At 38.4% G+C, this 20,116-nt stretch overlaps 1 long non-coding RNA gene across 1 annotated transcript; it reads left to right on the top strand.

Annotated features, from left to right (window-relative positions):
* Window positions 1-18,151: 18,151 nt before the first annotated feature.
* On the top strand, window positions 18,152-19,420 carry LOC123656268. The gene is made up of 2 exons (XR_006743507.1): window positions 18,152-18,199; window positions 19,190-19,420. It is a non-coding gene; the product is annotated as an uncharacterized LOC123656268 (long non-coding RNA).
* The last annotated feature ends 696 nt before the right edge of the window (window positions 19,421-20,116 follow it).

Genomic DNA, 20,116 nt, shown 5'->3' with positions numbered 1-20,116 from the left:
CCGTTCAGTAGATTTTGAGGAAATCGATCACATACACTTTTGGGGATTTTGTTTTATAATATACTAACTATTGCCTGTGACTACATCCGCGTGGTTATGAAGATATGCATTACTATTAAGATGTCTAACGCATTTTTTTTATTTCAGTCACTTGAAATGCTTATCACACTGAGTAACTTTTTAAAAGGCACAATTTAGTATAATTTAATAGTTGTTTTTATAAAACCTCTCTATACACCACATTCTTAGTTTTATTTTCAAGCTGCAGTATAAATAACCTATAGACGAACTTATAGCTGCTGTATGTTTCATACAAACTATCAACCCCAATTAAACCCCCTTAGCGGTGGAATATCGCAAAATCTCTACTCTACTACTATTATCTACTAACTATAATCTACCTCCCTGCTAAATTTCATCTTTATCCATCCGAGATGGATGGACCCTCCAGCTGTTTTTGGGTTCTCGTGATGAGTGAGTCAGTGACCTTTCTCTTTTATATATATAGATTACGATGCATTATTTGGACACCTCCTCACCATCTATAGAGCATACATTTTAAATTTCAAGTCTCTTACTTCAAAAACATAGGACTTTCATACAAATTTCCAACCCCCGTTTTATCCCATTAGGGGTCGAGTTTCGTAAAATCCGTTCTTAGCGGATGTCTACAACCTATAAGGAGCCTACCTGTTAAATTTCAAGTTTGTAAGTGTTATAGTTTCGGAGATTTCGGGATCAGTGAGTCAACCTACGATCCCCCGTTTTAACCCCAAAAGGGAGTTGATTTCTAAATATACATTATTTGAACACCTTTTCACCATCTATAGAGCATACATTTTAAATTTCAAGTCTCTTACTTCAAAAACATAGGACTTTCGTACAAACTTCCAACCCCCGTTTTACCCCCTTAGGGGTCGAGTTTCGTAAAATCCGTTCTTAACGAATGTTTGCAACCTATAAGGAGCCTATCTGCTAAATTTCAAGTTTGTAAGTGTTATAGTTTCGGAGATTTCGTGATCAGTGAGTCAACCTACGATCCCCCGTTTTAACCCCAAAAGGGAGTTGATTTCTAAATATACATTATTTGGACACGTTTTCACCATCTATAGAGCATACATTTTAAATTTCAAGTCTCTTACTTCAAAAACAAGACTTTCGTACAAACTTCCAACCCCCGTTTTACCCCCTTCGGGGTCGATTTTCGTAAAATTCGTTCTTAATGGATGTCTACGCCCTATAAGGAGCCTTTCTGCCAAATTTCAAGTTTGTAGGTGTTATAGTTTCGGAGATTTTGTGATGAGTGAGTCAAGCTATCATCCCCCGTTTTAACCCCAAAAGGGAGTTGATTTCTAAAGGTACATTATTTGAACACCTTCTCACTACCTATAGAGCATACATTTTAAATTTCAAGTCTCTTACTTCAAAAACATAGGACTTTCGTACAAACTTCCAACCCCCGTTTTACACCCTTAGGGGTCGAGTTTCATAAAATCCGTTCTTAGCGGATGTCTACGTCCTATAAGAAGCCTACCTGCCAAATTTCAAGTTTGTAGGTATTATAGTTTCGGAGATTTCGTGATGAGTGAGTGACCTTTCGCTTTTATATACAAATTATAGATAACGAGAGGCTTATTGTCAATGATACTACAGTTTTCTTAGGGATACACATGGACTCAAAACTTCAGTGGAATTCCCATTTGTCATCCTTGAATGGTAGACTCAGCTCCGCGGCATTCGCAGTTAGAAAAGTAGGACAACTGACCGACGTCGCAACTGCACGCTTAATATATTTTAGCTATTTCCATAGTGTTATGTCTTACGGCCTGTTATTGTGGGGTAAAGCTATTAAGCAGATATTGAGGCTATGTTTATCGTGCAAAAAAGGGCTATTCGCGGCCTTTACGATCTTGGAGCTCGAGTCTCCCTAAGGGATGTTTTCCAAAAGGTGGACATATTAACGATCACGTCGCAGTATATTTATAACAATATTATGTATATCCACCAAAATATTCATTGTTTTGAAATAAATAGTAATAATCGCATTGTAAACACGAGAAGGAATAACAAAATTGTAACTCCAAGTTTCCGACTGCGCAAAGTAAACGTTTCCTTTCTGGGTCATGGTATTCGCATGTATAATAAAATACCACAAACGATTTTGGAATTGTCTCAACATAAATTTAAAGTTTTTATTAAAAAAAATAATAATAGATAAAGCATAAGCTCGGTGCAGGATTACATAGTTGATAAAGATGTGTGGACTTAGTGACGCTGTATTTCATGCAACATGTTTCTAATTTTGTACTAAAACACAGTTTATATATTATTTTCAAAAGAGTCCTGGGGGATTGGGGATTGGGTCGGCAACGCGCTTGCGATGCTTCTGGTGTTGCAGGCGTCTATAAGTTACGGTAATCGCTTACCATCAGGTGAGCCGTACGCTTGTTTGCCGACCTCGTGACATTAAAAAAAAGTAACTGCGGCGTTTGCCGATTCTTCTCTGCAGAATCTACATTCTGAATCGGTGGCAGCTTCACTTTTACAAAAATAATAATTTATTTTTAAAGTTTTAATTTGTAAAATGACGATTCGAAAGTGCTCTTGGAGCCTATTTGAATAAAGCTATGTTTGATTTTGATTTTGAATTGAGTAACCTCCTCCTTTTTTGAAGTCAGTTAAAAATAAATCTTTATTAGAATTGATCCATATCACGTGTCAATAAGTTCCTAAAAACGCATTTAAAATAATTTAAATATAATAGTAATAATAATAATAAACGCTTCACACTCAACGGCCCTCAGTAGATTTTACTCCTGTGTCGGGGATTCAGAAACACACAAAATACACGAGCAAAGACCACAATAAATATCCGTGTGACCTATACAAATGTTTGTCTTGAACCCGCGACCGCTAGCGCAACAATGATCGCTGCGCTAACACGCCGTCAAATTTTACTGCTTTTCGTTACTCTGATGAAAGTAAAAAGTCTGTTCATCGGTCGAAAAGTTAAGAAATATGGTATGGATTTCTTGGTGCCAATAAGAGCAGAACCGAAATAGTAACTGCCTTCAGGCTGCGATCCGACATGTTCCGCTAAACAGCTTTGCCGCATTAATGGGCAAAGCTACGTCGCCATTGTTCAAAATGAAAGAAAATAGAAGACGTGCTTCATAATGGCTGAATACGCCCGGAACTACGCAGAAAGAGCTGAATTTCTTATCGGAAGCAATGTAAATTCTTTTGACATAGGAATATGGAATAGTATTCTAGCCTTTCCAACGTTTGGAGAGGCAAGAATGCTAAACATATAAATTAGTGGTGATAGGATAAAGACGATGATATTTGTAATAAATAAATTGTTTTAGAGATTAATTGTATAGAAGCTCCTATAGAGGAGACGTGATCACTTCGTGATAAAACTGAAAACAAAATAAGTTGTTCATGATTACTTAAAGTTCAATCTGACACCCAAAGATATGTTGTTGTTCACACCATTAAACTTCTTGTACGTAACTCTAAGAACTATGCTTATATTGTAGATATTTGATTACGATAAAACTAGCAATGTGTCGCGGATTTACTCGCTTACCTTTCATTTTCATAGAAATTCAGTAGTAATTAATTTATTAAAAACAATTATAATTTTAATTTGTAATATGACGGTACAAATGCGCGTTTGAAGCATACTTGAGTGAAGTAATTTTTGAATTCGATCTTGGTCTAAAATGTTACAGACTAACAGAAAGATAGATCTGGTGCATTATACATTTCCAACGTCACGTTGGTTAGGCTTTATGTTCTGTAAACTAATCAGTCTCCATTAGGTCTAAGATCGTTATCATTTAACATTAACGCTATATATTCGAAGTCATGCACGTTGCGCGTGTATTCGACATCGTCTTTAACAGGTTTGTGTTTGTTCTCTATTCGGTAAGTCGGTTTTACTTAGTCACTAAGCCAACCGTATCACTTGAGACCCAATTAGCACTTAACCACAGTCATGCAGTCAAACAGACCGCTATGATTTTCGAGCATGGTAGATGACATTTTCCCTGAATCCCCCATCCTGAGTCTCTTTTTACCTTGGAATTTAGAAGCACTGACGTTGTTACAGGTAGTATTGGTGACGCAGCATACAGTTGACGTAAATACGTAATTTGAATAAAAGACGTAATTTGGTTTCAAAGTCAAACAGCGGTCACTGTGACCGCAAGTCTGAGAGTACGTAACTTTTTTGAAGTGTAATCACAATTATTAGATTATTTTGTTTTATATGTTTGAATACCTATAAAAATATCACATACTGGACCATCTTGGACAAAAAATAAGAAATCAGAAGATTTCATAAAATAAATGTGGGTAGTAAGATACTATCTGCGTCCAACGCACATATTGGTGAACTCATTGTCGGTTGGTGATCTGAAGTGTAAATCTCCCAAAATGTTCGGGGCTAAACAGTTTATGGTGGTTTAAAAATATAAATCAATATTGATTCTTATTTTTTGTTCTTTGTTCAAATATACTTCTTTATCTGTAAAAACATTAAAATCAATGTTATATGAAATATGTTGTTATTTCTATTAACATTAATTGTATAGAAGCTCCTATAGAGGAGACGTGATCACTTCGTGATCAAACTGAAAACAAAAAAGTTGTTCATGATTACTTCAAGTTCAATTTGAAACCCAAAGGTATTACCATAGTATGTTATTGTTCACGCCATTAAACTTCTTGTACGTAACTCTAAGAACTATGCTTATATTGTAGATATTTGATTACGATAAAACTAGCAATGTGTCGCGGATTTACTCGCTTACCTTTCATTTTCATAGGAATTCAGTAGTAATTAATTTATTAAAAACAATTATAATTTTAATTTGTAATATGACCGTACAAATGCGCGTTTGAAGCATACTTGAGTGAAGTAATTTTTGAATTCGATCTTGGTCTAAAATGTTACAGACTAACAGAAAGATAGATCTGGTGAATAATACATTTCCAACGTCACGTTGGTTAGGCTTTATGTTCTGTAAACTAATCAGTCTCCATTAGGTCTAAGATCCTTATCATTTAACACTAAAGTCTTTTGTATTGTAAGTCCTGCACGTTACGCGTGTATTTAATATCGTCTTTAACAGGTTTGTGACTGTTCTTAATACAAATATCAATAAGTTGACATGGTTGATAAAATGAGTACAATACCATTATTCTTAGAAGTAATGATTTTACTTAGTCACTAAACCAACCAAAGCACTTGCGACTGAATCAGCCCTTAACTACAGTCATGCAGTGACACTGTCCACTGTGATTTTCGAAAATAGTAGATTATACTCTTCCTCGGATACCCCTTTCTTAATCACTTATTACCTTATAATTTTGTAGCATTAACATTGTTGCAGGTAGTATTGGTGACGCAGCATATAGTTGACGTAAATATAATAATTTTGGGTTCCAACTCAAACAGCGGTCTCTGTGATCGTAAGTTGGAGACTACGTAACTTGTTTAAAGTGTAATCATAATGTAATATTTTGTTGCCAAAAAAAAAAAAGAATAGCAGAAAATTTCATTCAAAAAAGTTTGGGTAGTAAGAAACTGTTTGCGTCGGACGCACATATTGGTAAACTCATTGTCGCTTGGTGATCTCAAGTGTAATTTCCCAAAAAAAATCCCAAAAATTTGATCATATCTCGCAGTACCGCTCAAAGCTCGGATGGCTCCCGATAAAGCACCGTCGTAACCTCCATGTCTTAACTCTCCTTTATTCCATTCTTTTTCGTACTTCTTCCCCACTATACCTTAAAGAGTGCTTTTCTTTCCTGGGTAACCCAGCTTTTCACCTAAATCTTCGCTCTCTAAATGATAATAAGTTAAGTTAACCTACCTATAACACGAGCTCATATTCCAGTTCTTTCTTGGTAAAGGCAGTAAGATTGTGGAATGCCCTTCCTTCTAAAATCCGTCAATCCACTACTATATCTGTCTTCAAAAATCGAGTTAAGAACTTTTACAAAACCATGACTTAATTTCTTACACGCATATATTCCCATTATTTTCTCAAAACGATATTTGTACCCAATTAAGCATATTATTATTATTATACTGAATGTCACTCCGCCCGCCCAATACATAATAGATACATATATTATAATAACTACTTAAATAATTATATAGTAAATTTACTTATATTTACATATATAAATATAAGCGGGTGGAGGAATACGCCCCGGCAGGGAGATCAAAAGGTAGGTTAGGGCTGTAGGCTGAGAAACCGGCGGACAATCCTAGCCGAGTCAAGTAACACCGCCTTCTGCATCCTGGCTGCGAGCAAACCGTCCCGGATCCCCAGTTGCCTCAGATGGTGAGCGAGGCTAACCGGGATCAAACCATTGGCAGATATTACGATAGGGATTATTTCAGCAGACCCCACACCCCACATGTCGACAATCTCGTGCGCCAGATCCAGATATTTACGTTTTTTCTCAGTCTCGGCTTTCACGAGGTTCTCGTCATGCGGGACAGTGATGTCCACTAAAAATACTCTCGACCGTGCCCTGTCCATCACCACGATATCAGGCTTGTTCGCCAGTATCGTCCTGTCTGTGGCGATAGGCAGGTCCCAGTAGAGCCGGACTCCGTCGCGTTCGAGTACTGGCACCGGTGAGTATTGGTAATACGGCATCCTCTGTTCCAGGAGACCGTACATAAGAGCAAGCTCTTGGTGGAGAATCTTGGCCACTTGGTTGTGTCTGTGCAAGTACTCAGTATTAGCAAGCGCGGAACAACCCGAAAGCACATGCCTGAGTGACTCACCGGGATGACGACAGGCTCGACAGAAGTCGGGAGTGCCATCCTTCAGGACGTGCTTTCGGTAGTTGTTCGTCTTGACCACCTGATCTTGTATTGCACAGACAAAACCTTCGGTTTCCCCAAAGAGGTCGCCGTATCGCAGCCACTGCACGGAGGCCTTACTGTCCACGTGAGGCGCGTGAAGCGCCTTGTAGAACCGTCCATGCAGTTCCTTCTCCATCCATACGGTCTCCCGGTCAGAGGTGCTCAGTACGACCGGTTTCTGCCAGTTCTCTTTGGCCAAGGCTAGGGGGGTTAGTCCTTTGTCACACATTGAAACGTCGCCATGCAAAGCGCTGTCCCGTCTCGTCTCAAAGTAGGCCCTGAGGCTGCACACCTCGCGGTTATGCATGGTCTTAGCGCTTAACATGCCTCGACCACCACACTTCCGCGGGATGTACAGTCTCATGACCGACGACTTAGGGTGATGCACGCGATGGTACGTCATAGTTGTGCGGACTCTTCTGTCCAGGGCGTCAAGTTCGGTCTGAGTCCATCTGAGTATGCCAAAGGTGTACAAGAGAGTGGGCATGACCCAGGCGTTATAGGCTCGGACCTTGTTGGCTCCAGACAAGTAGCTCCGAAGAACTTTTGTCAGCCGTCCAAAAAAGATTTCACAAACTGCCTGTTTCATGTCCACTTCCTTCACCCCTATGCATTGTGACATGCCCAGATACCGGTAAGATTCAGCTTCGGAAAGGGTCTTGAATGATGTTAATTCGAGACTAAGCTGCGACGATTGAGTCACCTGACCCCTGTCCACATGCACGACCGCACACTTATCCACTCCAAGCTGCATCCTGATGGAACTGCTGAACTCCGTAGTGATTTTCAGCAGTTCCTGCAGGCGTGCAGCGTTAGGTGCCAGCAATTTGAGGTCGTCCATGTAGAGAAGGTGGGAGACTTTAGTACCTCCTCTCCGAAACTGAAAGCCTGTCCCCGAACGCTCCAGCAGGGTGCTTAGAGGGTTCAAGGACAAGCAGAACCATAGTGGACTCAGACAATCACCCTGGAAAATACCCCTCCGTATCCTGATTGGGTCATCCGCACCCGTCAGTCGCTCGCCCTGGAGACATAGGATCGTGCTCCATTGCCCCATACATACTCCGAGGAAGTCTCGAACTGCCTGGTCAATCTTGTACATCTCGAGGACCCTCAGGAGCCATGAATGAGGCACCGAGTCGAAAGCCTTTTTGTAGTCGATCCAGGCGGCCGAAAAGTTCCGACGGTTGCGTCTGACAAGCTGGCCCGCCACAGAGTCGATGAGAAGGAGCTCCTTTGTACCGCGACCGCCTCCACGACATCCGTTCTGAGCTGCAGACAAGATATTAAACTCACCAATATGTCGTGAGATCTTACAGCTCAGAACGGACGTCAGTGTCTTGTAGATGGAGGTCAGACACGTTATGGGGCGGTAGTTGGTGGGATCTGCGGTGTTGGTGGACTTAGGAGCTAAGTGAGTGATCCCGGTAGTGAAAAGGTTCGGGAGTGTCTTCCGATCTATTGCCTCTTGGTATTGTCGAGCCAAGGTCGCATGGCAGACCGAGAGCCCTTTCAGCCAGTAGTGATGCAGATCGTCGGCCCCCGGACTTTTCCAGTTCGGAGCCCGCCGGACCGCACCACTGACGTCCTCCGTAGAGATGGCGATTGGGTTCATCGGTTCGATTTTAGCACATGCGTCCTGAACCGCCGCAATCCAAGGGCCCTCCTCGTGCTCCACCTCCCCTGACCATATGTTGCGCCAGAAGGCGACGAGGTCAACCGTACTCGGTTTTAGGGAAGCAGCGCCCGATATCGGGTTCTCCAGCTTTCTATAGAACCTTTTCTGATCACTCACGAAGAGGCGATTTTGTCGAAAGCGCTCAACTCTCTCAGAGTACCTGCGAATGCGCTTTCCCCATGCCGCGATTCTCTGCTTCAGGCCGTCGATGCGCTCCGTTAGTTTATCGGCTATGTCAGGCTGATCGAGGCTGATGCCTAGCCCGTTGAAGGCCATTCTAACAGAGCGCACAATCCTTGGCCTTGTGTTGCCCGACCTGAAAGCTAGCAGCCTACCAATGAGGGCCCTGGCCAGGTTGATACGGCGTTCTATTCTCCTCTTCCAGGCTGGTACGTCGCTATTCTTATGAGTAGCGCGTCCAGACTCCTGGGTCTTGGCTCCGACAAGGCGGTGCACCGCTAGAGCGGCGCCGAAGAGAATAGAACCCGTATCCTCCAAGCTGAGGCTGCCTTCCAAATAGGGAGGCAACAGTCTGTTGGCTGCCTCAATGGCATTCCGCGTCGCGGCATTGAGGGGGAGGCGAGAGAGTCGCGGTCTCATTTCCAGAGGAGCGCCTCGAGTCTCGGAAATCGCCTCTTGCAAGATCCCTCTCATCTGTTCTACTTTTTGGGCGACTGCTCCCTCAGTGATCGCCTCCATAGGCGCTTTGCTACGAACGCCTTCTTGTTGCGCTGACACTTCGTTGCGCACCGTGGACACGGGTTCGACTTCAGGAGCAGCCTCACGTCGAAATCGTTCGAGCTCAGCGGCGTCAAATATGCCCTTTAGTTGGATGTACCGAGCTCGATCTGCCAGGTTCTGTTCCGTAACAGTTAGCGTAGGCTCAAGCAGTAGGAACTCGCGGTGCATTACTGCCCGGTAGCCAGTCCGCCCGGTCTCCCGTCCTACAGCCCTATAGTACGCACGCATGACATTCTCATTCATCTTCGGTGTCCATCTCATGCGACGTACTCCACCAGCGGCGGGCAACGAATGCTGAGTCCCTTGGGACTCTGTCGTCGCCAAACCAACTGGTGGGGATGGTGGATAAGCCGACCGGTCAGGTGGTGGTGCCGGTCGGCGGGGTTGGCTGGCGGCCCGCATGCTGCCACGTCCAGCGCCAGCTCCAGACGCGCCCTGGCGTCCCCCAGGCAGCGGCCCTATGCGCCTTTCTAAATTATCCTCCATCATTTTTATTTATTTATGAGTGCTAATATACTCACTCGGAGAGGCACTCACGCTCTCCGAGGAGGCTGCGCAGGTGTTATGCAGCTTTTGTTGCCCTTAGTCGCCTTTTACGACACCCTAGGCGTAGGAAGGGGTGGCCCTATTCTACTCTGCCGGGAACCACACGGCTTTTATTTATTTATTATATTAGATATTTAATTATTATTATTTATTTATTTTATTATATATTTAATTATTATTTATTTATTTATACCTTTTAATTTTAATACTGCGAGTATTGTACATTGGTAGACATGTATGTATTTATATGGTAGTATATTTTATATAATTATAGATTATATTATATTTTTAAGCTGCACAAGTCCCTTAAATTCAACAAGTTCCTTTCTGGTGGGTAGTCTGGAAGAGATCACTATCTAGTGATAAGACCGCCCGTTGCATGCGATGTAATAATTTATTTTCCCTTTAAGCTTTATTCTTATGTAATTGTTATATGTTACCGTGTGCAATAAAGTTATTTATTATTATTATTTATTTGATTCCGAAAAAAAAACACCGACTTCAATAACATGAACTAGTTATACAACATAGTACAAAAAAATCATCGGAAAAATCAAAGAAAAAGAGTCTCCGAAATCATTTTGCCCAGTAAAAAGTTCTTAGGTCTAAAACAAATAAAAATACAGCACAGCTCTTTAGAAGTCAGTAAAAAAAAAAAAAAACTAAAATAATTAATACTAAATTTAGGAGGTTTGAAGAGACTTCTCACCAGAATAGAACATGACCAACCGAGTACGACAGATTCAAGACTATTTTTATTACCATTCAAATTTTTGTATTGAAATAAGTCACGATATTAAATATTCCATTAATGTCTAAAATAAGTCTCTATTATTAAATAAGTATCGCATTATTTTCATTTAACTAGAATTTAAGAGTTTCTTTCAGAACAAATATTTCAAGTTCCTTTGAATAAATCAACGCATCACAAGAAAAAACGTATCTTCAAGAAATACCACTTATGTCGTTCAGCTCAGCCTATTGCAGTCCACTGCTGGACATAGGCATCCCCAAGTTCACGCCAAACATCACGGTTTTCCGCAATCCTCATCCAGCCTACACCGGCAACCTTACGTAGATCGTCGGTCCAACGGGCCGGAGGACGTTCCACAGTGCGTTTGCCAAGACGTGGTCTCCACTCAAGGAACCGTTTGCTCCAACGACCATCGGTCCTGCGACACAGATGGCCAGCCCACTGCCACTTTAACTTGCTAATTCTGTGGCCTATTTCGGTTACTTTCGTTCTCTCGCGGATAGTCTCATTTCTAATCCTATCTTTGAGTTCTTTATTATCGTTGAGTTGAGTTTCTTATGTCGTTACTAGAAATAAAGCTAAAATTTTCCTTTTATATCTTTTTTTTACCAATATAAAATCGATTTAATCAGAGTATTACTTGAATGTATTGACATAATCAAATAAATCAATAATCATCACTCCCCTAAAGCTTGACATGTACACACGCTCGTGTATTTCTTAGGTAGGCAATTTGGGGCCTGTATTTTAACTTATATTATATCAACAGGTTATTACCATGGCACGAAGTGCGCTAGCTTTAATATTGCAACTATCACGCTGGATTGGAATAGCGCCGTATGTCTGCAGCCCTAACTACCAAGTCTCTCGAACCATTGATATCTGGGGGAAAGTGGTTTTCACGTTTCTTAGTAAGGGGTCTATTTATATTTTATGATATATTGGTTCCAGTAACCTATCACAAATTTTGCTCACCTTAGATACATTTTTGATTTTAAGTCCATACAAACTTAGATATCTCTCACCAGTAAGCAAATTAGATAGAATATGCAAATCCATACCAAGTTTTGCTTTAGATTATTTCATGCACATATTTATTTTAGTCAGTATTCATCTGAAAATTCAATTATAATCAAAAATCAACCAAAACAAGTTTAAGTTAAAATTTTATTTTCATTCACGCATTTACTGCAGAAAATTGAAGTTTACTCGAAAAATAGAAGCATTTTAAACTAATCTTCACTCAATTGTTTCTAATTTTGATTCTGTATTTTTCGTGATTCTGAATTATAAAAAAAAAAATAGCGCTACTCAAGCTCTACACACCTTGATAGCATTTTATTTGTGGCAAACCTAGCTCCTTTTAAATTTTGGTTCAATTGAGATTATCACCTCACTTTGGACAGTATTAGATCATAGGCATAAAACAGCAAATTTAGTAGCGTTAAGGTTCAAAAATGCTCTAAAAATTTAGGCTTTTCGCCGCCGCGTTAAACAAATACAAGCGCACCATTAAAGGAGCGGTTTAGCAAGACTTAATTAAGTTTAAGAGAATAATAGTATAATTAAATAGTTAAAAATAAACTTAATAATAATAGACATATTTGAAAATTTGTACTGATCTAGCAACCACGAACCTCGAACCGCTTTTTTTGTTCGCGAATTTTTATACAAAGTTTGTCCTAACAATAACGCACAAAAAAAGAATTATTCAACTGGGTGCATGCGTTTGGTAGTTATGCGCTTACAAACATTTTATTTCATTCATTGTTCATTCATTTATTCGAAAAAAATTTATTTGTCTCTTTATACATTTACATATAACAAATGTTGTGCCCAAGCATTTCGAGTCTTAAATTTGAATATTCTTAAAAATTTTGTTTTAGATGTGAGTTGTATTTTTATCATGATATATAACATATCGAACAGTGATGTAGCTCCAACGCCAGTGGACAATATTGAAATAAGTTTAAGAATTATGTCAGCAGCTTTGGCACTCTTGGCAACATACACAGCTTTTGAAAGGATGACACGAATGTTTCGGATCCTGAAACAACTGAATCAGGTGATCCATGTATTCGTACTACTTACGTTTCCATTGGGCTAGAGCACATTTGGATAAAATCTGAAGCACCGTCTGGAAAAGAACGCCTTACAGAAGATACAGCTAAATAATACTAACGTACTACTAACACAAGTCAGAGTTATTTTTATACTTAATTAAATAATAAGATTTTTTTCCAGATCAATATGAATCTTTCGTGTCAACAACAAACTCGTGGTGATCGATTTATGTATAGCCTAATAATTATTTACTTGTTCTATACAACAGGCTACCACATCTACTACATTTACATTTTTATGATCGACAAATGTACGTATCTTCGTGGTATTTTACAGGGTCGGTCACACTTTTGTGACATAACGATCATTTTATATTTATATTTTTTTATGAACAAAACTAATAAAATAGTCAATAGTACATCTATAGATATAATAAAATGGTAGGAAAGTCAAAACTGTACATTGAATATTTTTTTAAAGAATACTTGGGGTGTGATCTACAATCGATACCGAAGCCAAAAATATAGTTTTTTGAATTTTCGTCTGTTTGTCTGCTTGTCTGTTTGTCTGTATGTATATCCGGGATAAACTCAAAAAGTACTGCATGGATTTACTTCAAATTTGGCATGAATATAATTAAGAAGTCGGGTCAACATATAGGCTACATATTATTACGCTATCACCTATGGGGAACGAGCAGAGAACCTTTACGCACGCATTCTGTAACAACGTGTAATCTAACGACGCATATTTGAATGTTGTAGTTATTATGTTAATAACCATGTCATAAGCTAGCATCACACTATAAATAAAGACATTCTGTAGTATATTTAGTATCAGCATTGCAACCGTGCGAAGCCGGGGCGGGTCGCTAGTATTACATAATCCCTTATAAAATTGTATAACTTGCTTATTACAGAAAGCAGGTTTCAAGTTGGAGGTTGGTAAATATGAAACAATTTAATTTTTTAGCACATTTTTATGTATTTTTAAGCTCACCTCATCCTTAAGTCGTATTAGTGTGGCCGATCCTATTAAAATTACTATTGAAGGGGATAAGCATACTTATTGTCTATTTCTTTTAAGCTGAAAAATTTGTCAATCTTTGTTCGAAACTGATGAGAACGTTAGATTATCAAGTAGTTATCTTTATAGAATTTCAATTGATAACATTTGCTGGAAGAATACTGCAGACGTTAAAAATGGTTAATCAAAGATTAGAGCTCCTGATGCCTTCAGAGTTTTGCAGTAAGTACATTTTTAAAAGTGATATATTTAAAACACATCAAAGAAGCAAGTGCACTTGGTGTTAGCTGATCAAAAACACCCGTCATAGTCAATAGCACAAAAAGAACTCTAGATGCGGTACTGGTTATAAAGGAAATATGAAAGAGAGAGGAAAAGAAGAGTGACCATACAGAAATCAAACGCAGAACTTGCTTCATGTCAACTTATAGCAAGAAAATAATAAAACTTTTCTACCATTTCAAATAAGCTAAAAATTATTTTATAACCATTAACGTTTTATTTTATTATTATGTTCAACGTCCTTGTTGTTGCTAGCAAATAATAAGGAATACTTAAAAATTATTAATCTTTAAAACTGCTCAATGTTAAATACTGAATATTTTTAGCAACACCGGAAGTCAAGAAAGACACTTCAATTATTGCTTGGGAGAATACAGAAACCTTTAAAGTAGGCCCAACGTTTGCGACTTATTTGGGAAATAATCGTAAGATCACCGAAAAAACGTCGGAAATCGGTAAAATCTCCGTTATATACATATATCTCATAATCAATTCGACTAAAACGACTTCAGCGGATTCAAAATCTATGTATCTCATTTACATTTAGTCAGAGACCACAATGACAATATGACAATATGACCACATTTCTGAGTTTTGTAAAAAATAGTAAGCTTATGCTGACCACCCCACAATACAAGGGCCATAGAAACCAGTTCAACACAGCTCGCGCCAACAATGGGGTGTGGACAAGTGGGAGAACGGCGTCTTATATAGTCCCTTAATTATATTAATTAATATCCTACCATCACATTCGGTTGAATGTATCGAAGACAATTATCTTAAACAAAAACTTAAGTAGTTCTATCTTTCAACAAAATCTTTTGAGAAAATGTAAAATTATTATAATAAATTTTACTTAATTTTAAGAAACTATTTTTTTATGTTGGTTATACAATTTTGTTACAATAAAATTATGTCTCTTATTAGCAACTTATAATATAATAATAATAATTAGATAAATAACATTAAACTAAAAAACCTTAAGTATATATATATACATAATATAATAATTAAAAAATATTATTAAAAGGAGTCCCTTTAGGCAAGGTTCCGAAGATACTGGCAGCGTTCCCTCTTTGAATAGCTAGACTAATTCTTTGTCCGAAGTAGCTGCCAGCTCTTCGGTCTCCTGTGACGTCGAATAACCTTTTCGATATTTCCTTAAAAAGGGTTATAGCACTAGGACCCCACGCACCAAGGGTCTCGACACCGAATGGGACAAAATCATATTCGGAGCCTAGACCCCTGTATTTGTCTGCTTTTTTTTTTCCGCCGCTTCACAAGCCGCACCAGCTCTGTTGTTGGTTCCATGTAGATGGGAAGGGGCCAGCGTGTCTGAACAGGTTGCATCCCATACCAGCACCCGGCCCATCTTCCATGGAATCAAACTCATACCGTCCGGTCTCTTGCCATCGTCTCTTGCAATACCAGTCGGCTCAAGTAGACTTGGCACGTTGACGGTGGCAAGGGACCGGCGTATGATATCGTTAAGTGCGGCATGTCTCGAGAAGCGGCCTGCACTTTTTAGGCATGACAGACCGTGATGTCCTAGCTTATCGACATCACTGCCACACCACACACTTATAATAAATTCTATAATAATTGATGTACCAATTGAGACTGTTATTGAGATTGTTTTTTACCTACTACGATTTTTACCTCCATGAAATGTAAACTGTAGCGTCGCACAAACTTCAGTGGTATTCTTTTGCCGATTTGTTATCTTCGATCTTTTTTCTTCTTTCTCCTTCATTCTTGTTTTGTGTTCTTTCTTTTTAGCTGTAAGACCGATATTTGTACCTACTTACTTTTTAATTATCGTTTTATTCTACCTAGTCCAGCCATAAGTTCTGTTACAAATGAAAATGCATTTTTTTAAAATGAAGTAATGTAATATTATTAAAATTTATACCTACATAATTATTTATTAACGTCTGAGCAAAAAATAAAATATATTCTATTCGAAATTGCCACCTTTAGCTTTTATACAGGCCTTTAATCTGTTTGCCCACGAATCTATGGATTTACGCACTGTTTCCAAGGGAAGTTTCGCCACTGCTTGCTCCAAAGATTTTTTAAGAGACTCAATGTCGCCGTGTCGTTTAGAGCAGGCCATGTCCTCTAAAACTGACCATAATTTGAAGTCTAAGGGGTGGAGATCTGGGCTAGATGAGGGCCGGTCATATAACCATAAACCACCACTGACGCAGGATGATGGCCATGTTGTACCTTTCCGACAATTTGAGCAGCTTTTTTAGAACTGTAATCGCGTACCCTTTATCATTTTGCTTATTGTAGTGTTCTTCAATCGTGAACATTTTTTTATCGGTAAAGAGGATATTTCTGTGCCTTTCACCTGCCTATCGCGACAGAAGGCGTTTTGATCGATCCACTCACTTTAGTTGTAAAGATTGATTTTGGGCATGTACCGTATATCGGCGATAAGCACCGAGCTTTAGGTCTTCGCGACAGAGTCCTAGCGGGAATCATCGTTTCTCGCGATAAGATTTTTTGCTTCATAATGGGGTTTCGACGAATTCTTTAACAGCATTAACTGCCTTTGTAGTTCTAACAACACGCGGCCGTCCCGATCTTTTCTGGTCTTCGACAGACGAAGTGTTGTTGTATCTGTTTATAGTACGATATACGAACATACAGCTGATACCAAGCTTTTGAAGTATCTGGAATATGATCGACGGCTCCATACCCACTTTGTGCAAGGCGATCACTGCAATCCTATTTTCTTTAACACCCTATTCCATATTGTAATTTGAACACGAAAAAATATGTGAACGAAATAAGTTTTTAAAATAATATACGTGTTCCAATTTCAAAATAATTAAAAAGTTGAAAGAAAGAAAAGTTTTTATGTAACAGTATTTATGGCCAGTTTAGTTATTTCTTGTTTATTTTTTATATTAGATATGCACTACCGTAATACAGTAAATCATATAGATTCTATATCTTAAACAGATAAATTTACATTCTTAATATATTTATTTTATGTAATACACAGGGAATACTAATGTGGCAAACACAATTCGACAACTGACAAAACATCATTTTAATATCTGTGAAATCGTGAAGACGGTAACAGGAGGTGACGGTTACATGATAATGCTGCTGCTCGTATTTCATATACTACACATAGAGATCAATTGGTATAAAACCTTGGTCTTGTATTTAAGTTCCACGGGTAAGGTTCTTTATAGTTTTCATCAAACTTAAGTCTTTAGTCTTTCCTTATCATAATTGGAAAAATATTTTCTTTGCGCAGACATAAGGTTCGAATATCTTTTACCAACGATCTTGCCAAGTATATCACATCCATTTTTACTGGTTTGTTGCCTAGAAGTTTTCCATGAGACAAATGAGCAGGTATTTTGATAATTTCTTTTTTGCATCTAATAGAACTTTAAATATTCTAATGGAATTTGTGATATATAGGTATGTATGTATGACCTAACCAACATAATACACAATATTTGAGAGAACAATCTTTCCAAAATGTATCAACAATTAATAAAATTGTATCTGTATCAGCCGGCTGCTACCAATTAATAAGCATTATTGCCTACCTTAGGTGCAGACGTCTTTGTGTGGAATTAAAAGATATTCATTATGTTTTTCTAATCCCATAGATGGAGCAAACGTACCAGATCGTTCACTTTTTGAAATGTCGAAAAGGAGATGAAGAAGCTGTGGGTATTGAGCTGGAGTTATTTGTCCGTATTCTACTGCTGAATAAGACGACATATTCTCCGCTCAGTATGTGCACCTTGTCAAGGTCTCTTGGTGTGAAGGTTGTTAATTTATCTTTTTCATAGCACTAGGTTGTAAAGTAACTAACGCCCTCCTGATAGCTAAAGATCGCCATAGCCTAGGGAAACCTGTAACAGCAAAAGGGTCACAGATGCATTGCCAACCCTATCCCCGCGCCGACACAGCCCATCATCAGAAACTCTAGTTTCCTTACTCAACGCAGGCCTACAGCGATGGAAAGCAATATCGTTTGTCAGAAACCATTAGCACCTCCGTTAATAAATGATATCTATAGGATCTTGAACGAATACGTTCAATACCTGCTCCGTGGTATCAGGCTAGGACGTAATATTAACTTGATTGGATGATCACATGATTTGTTTTCGTCATCTTGCTTGACTTTATTGCATACTAAATGTGATCACGACTCCGACCGCATGGAATAGTGACTTTGGTCTGCATTTTTTGGATATCTTTTGGTTTATTTTGAATTATAATCACCGTCGTTTGGATATTTACATATTCAACGTGATTCTTTAAATTGACATATTTTTTTTAATTATGCAACGAATGACACGTAATAAACACTTAATATTAAGTTAAGCTTACCACAATATATTAGTGAAAACCTTATCTAAATCGGTCACGCCGTTTCTGAGATTAGTGTGAACATATTACTTTTACATTTTTATTATATGTATGATGATTATAACAACGCGGTGAATTTTATACAAAAAAAAAAAAAAAATAAACAAGCTTTTGATCGATTTAGTCCATAACATTCCACTGATGGGTAAGTAACGATGAAAGTCTGCCGCAGTGGACAAAGCAAAAGGCTGTTTTGATAGTTTATAATAAATACTTGTGTACGTTTATATTATTTATTTATAACGCCGCGTTGGCGCAACGATCACAGCCATGGATTGTACCTGTTGCGCTGGCGATTGCGGGTTCGATCCCCGCACATGACAAACATTTGTATTGGCCATACAGGTGTTTGCCGTGGTCTGGGTGTTTGTGCAGTCCTTGTGGGTCTCCCCACCGTGCTTCGGAGAGCACTTTAAGCCGTGGGTCCGGGTTGTTATCATGTTCACCTGATAGCGATCGTTACTCATAGTAGGGAATATATCCGCCAACCCGCAGTGGAGCAGCGTGGTGGATTAAGCTCTGATCCTTCTCCTATATGGGGAAAGAGGCCTGCCTATAACATATTACAGTCTGAAGCATTTATGTTCATATTGTGTGTCTTCGGGTTTCCGACCAAAGTTCTCATTTTACTGAAGCCGTCACTTATTTACTTTAATAAAAGTTGGTTATCAGACTCATTTCCGAATATGTCTTTTTCCTACATTGATGTTATTTTTTTAAATTAAGCGACTTTAAGCTAACTAAGATAATAGACAATATTCTAGTCAATATTAGACAATTTCTTTCCAATTTACAGATTTTTGGAACTCTCGTGACGTACCTTATTATAATACTATCGTTGTGAAACTGCAGCTCCTGCACTAGTGTTGAAGAACAAAATATCTTTCCTGTCAACATAACAAAAAAAAAAAAAACAAAAAAAAAATACTCGGTTCTGCTTATTACAAGTTTTGAAGACTATTCACTTATCACATCACGTTTGAATTGTAACACTTACATCTCTTTAATAATAAATGATTTTGTGTGACACAATGACTTTAATTTAATCTATGCCTATCTGTATCTATAATATATATAAAAGCGAAAGGACACTCATCACGAAATCTCCGAAACTATAAAACCTACAAACTTGAAATTTCGCAAACAACAACTATTAAATTATACTAAATTGTGCCTTTTAAAAAGTTACTCAGTGTGATAAGCATTTCAAGTGACTAAAAAAATATAATTTGCATAAAACACCTCAATAGTAATGCATATCTTCATAACCATGCGAACGTAGTCGCGGGCAACAGTTAGTATATTATAAAACAAAGTCCTCAAAAGTGTATGTGATCGATTCCCTCAAAATCTACTGAACGGATTTTCATGCGGTTCAATATACCGGTATACCTATATTTTAATATACCTATATTTTTTAACCGACTTCAAAAAAAGGAGGAGGTTACTCAATTCGACCGTATATATAATATTTTTTTATGTATGTTCGGAGATAAATTCTTCGTTTATGAACCGATTTTGATAATTCTTTTTTTGTTGGAAAGGAGATATCCATAGTTTGGTACCATGATAAGGAAACCAGGATCTGATGATGGGATCCCAGAGAAATCGAGGGAAACTTTCAAAAATCGTAAGGGTGACTAGTAAATTTAATCATGTTTTCATTAAGTACTATAAAGCACTACTATTTAATAAAGGTCTGGAGTCGATCTGATGCTGGAGA

The sequence above is a fragment of the Melitaea cinxia genome, chromosome 9 (genome assembly GCF_905220565.1).
Source record: "Melitaea cinxia chromosome 9, ilMelCinx1.1, whole genome shotgun sequence".
NCBI lineage: Eukaryota > Metazoa > Arthropoda > Insecta > Lepidoptera > Nymphalidae > Melitaea > Melitaea cinxia.
The sequence above is the reverse complement of the archived record's forward strand: the minus strand, read 5'-3'. Positions and strand labels throughout refer to the sequence as shown.